At 40.0% G+C, this 2873-nt stretch overlaps 1 pseudogene; it reads left to right on the top strand.

Annotated features, from left to right (window-relative positions):
* The first annotated feature begins 1731 nt into the window (after nt 1-1731).
* Nucleotides 1732-2515, top strand: LOC134365565 (thyroid transcription factor 1-associated protein 26-like; annotated as a pseudogene).
* Nucleotides 2516-2873: the final 358 nt, after the last annotated feature.

Genomic DNA, 2873 nt, shown 5'->3' with positions numbered 1-2873 from the left:
GGCTAATAGCAACAGAAACTCAATACATATATGGAATGAATGAAATAAATTCAATTTAACAACTTTTGTTAAGTGTGTCCATTTCTTTATGATAAACTTTTCTGAGCTTTTTACCCATTGAGGTGTACCTGGTTTGAAGGACTGTATGTGTCCTAAAGACTATGCCAGGGTGCAACAAGCCTGTTCTTTTTGCCTTAAAAACTCACTTGAACTTCCTTCTTCCTTTCTTCTCCCTTATGGGGTTTGCGAATTCAGTACTGACAGGGTCTTCCCATTTCCCAGGTACCCTGCCAGCAATAATGTGTGGTGAGTAATGAGGCTTAAGTTTTGGTTCTTTGTGTTATCATAGTCAGGCTGCCAGGTCTCACCCATCTGCAGTTGTAATTGAGAGAAAAACTAGCTTGCTTTCCTCTCACTATTGTTTTGCATCAAGAAACACAATGTATGAAACTTGAAGAGTCTAGAGTCAGAATGCTTGGATTCAAATCCCAGCCCCAGCACTTACTAGCTGTAATCTCAGTTCAACCTTTAAAATTCTCTGTGTCTTAGTGTTTTCATCTGCAAAATGGGCATAATTATATCTGCACAATTTGTATGTGTGTGTATATATCACATGGAACAGTGCTAGGCACATAGTAAGCACTAAAGAAATGTTAATTATTATTGCAATCAAGCATATATCTATTATTTATTTAAACAAAATTTACTAGTGCCCATTAGGGCTCAGAAATTTGTTCAGTGCTGGGAATACAGAAATGAATAAGACACAGTCCTTGCCCTCAAATTGCTTACAGTAGGGAGTAAGACAGGAAAACGGGCAGTTATCATACATTGGGTAAGGGCTGGGAGGACAGAATTTGAAGATTTCTTGGAAGCACATGGCTGGGGCTTCTAATGTGGTTGGTGGAACCAGGAAAGACTGGAGGAAATGATTCCAGGTGAGTCCAGAAGGCCAAACAGGAGCCAAGCATTCAAAGTGTTGTGGTGTAGGAGTGGGTCAAAGGCATTCCAGGCCAAGGACGAGTCTGTGCCAAGGCTATTTGGAACTGGAGGGAGTGTGGGGCCTTTGAGGGAGTCCACCTGGTTCAGTATGGCTGGAGTTTGACTTCTGGGGCAGGGCATGACCTGAGGTGGGGTTGGGGAGTCAGGGGCTTGAGCAGGAGGGGTCCTAAAGGTGAGGATTTTCCAAAACTTAGTGTGCTGACAAATAATCTGGAAATTTTGATTAAATGTAGATTCAGTGTATCAGTGGTGGGGTCTGAGATTCTACAAGTCTAAGAAGCTTCCACATGCTGCTGCTCAATCACTTTGAACAACAAGAGGTAAGATATTATTAAGGACTTGATTGTATTCTGTAAAAACGAAGGGTTTTAGGCAAGACAGTGAAACTGTTGGAAAGAAAATAAGGAAAATAAGCCAAGGAAATCTAAAGAAGACCTCTTCCTGTCAGCCTCCAAGCCTTGACTTTTCCTGAATGAGCTGGACTCTTCCACACCTCAGTCCATTGCAGGACCTGCTCCCTCTCCCTGGGGCTTGTTTCTCCTACAGATGCATGTCTCTTCATCCACTAAGATGAAACTTGTTCTAGTTTTTATGTTTCTGTGTTAGACTGGCTTATCAGAGTGCTTCTTAGAGAATGTTGAGAAGACCTCCTGTATCAGAATCACTCAGGAATGCTTATTAAAACTGCAGTCTCTCTTGGTCATCAAGATGGCAGAATAGAGGTCCACCATGGTGCCAGTGAGGCCAGCAGCAAGGTGGCATATGGGGGCTTTTGGGAAGTGTGGCAAAGAAGTTTCTCCAGTTGGATTCAGGAATAAGAATGTGAAACAGAAGACATGGTGGCCTAATTATCTGCAAGACTTTGAGGGGAGCATTCATGAGGGACAAGGTTTTGCATTTTGAAGAAAACTGAAGATTTAGCAAAATTACAAGAAACTGTTATGTCAGGGAAAGGCTCAAACATTACAGGAATTCCAGTTCACAGATCCAGTTCATCTGAAACACCTCTACTTAGCTGAAAAGGAAAGATGCAGGAAACAACTAAGAAAAGTTGACTAGCCTTTATCAGAAGGACAAGTTGACCAGCCTTTGCCTGAAGAACAGTGTAGCATTGACCAGGTTTTGTCTGAAGATCAGTGTAGCATTGACTGGCCTCAGCCAGAAGAACAATGTAGCAAAACAGTAAACTCCTTTATTGTTCCAAAGAAAAATAAGAACATCAAATCAAAAAGCCCAAGAAGAATGTAAAATGGTACAAGTTAACATGTTGCTAAGAAAAAAAAAATTTGAGAGAAGAAAACAAGAGAGAGAGGAAGCTCAAAGATGCTACAAAAAGGAGAAAATTGAAGTTTTCAAAATATTAAGCAAAAAGACTAAAAAGGGTCAACCAAACTTGAATTTACAAATGGAGTATCTTCTTAAAAAAAAAAAAAGACAAAAATTAAATCAGACCTTTTGTCCATCAGCATTAAAATATTTGCTGACTGTCTATTGGGATTTTTTGTATATATAGTGGGTGCCTCCTAACAATGAACTAAATTTGTCAACATAGGCTGGATTGTTAAACTGTACTAAATAAAGTATCCATAAAGTTTTGTTCTTGTAAAAGAAAATTTTCTACATATGCTTTAATATGACTTCTTATGTATTTTGCCTCTAAGGGAAGATTGGCCTGGAGAACTGCAAGAACCTTCTATTAGAGCGATAGGCTGAAGCATGTAATACTTTTGTACCATATGAAATTTGTGTGAAATGAAATATTTTTGGGAAAAAACATGGCAGAATAGATGGTCCCCAGCTCAGTCTCCCCGACAGTCGACCGATTTACAACTATTAAGCAAAGACTGCCGACCTGGGACCACTAGAGCTCA

This window comes from Cynocephalus volans, chromosome 17, assembly GCF_027409185.1.
Source record: "Cynocephalus volans isolate mCynVol1 chromosome 17, mCynVol1.pri, whole genome shotgun sequence".
Taxonomy (NCBI): Eukaryota; Metazoa; Chordata; class Mammalia; order Dermoptera; family Cynocephalidae; genus Cynocephalus; species Cynocephalus volans.
Note: the sequence above shows the minus strand (reverse complement) of the source record. Positions and strands in the feature narration are given on the sequence as shown.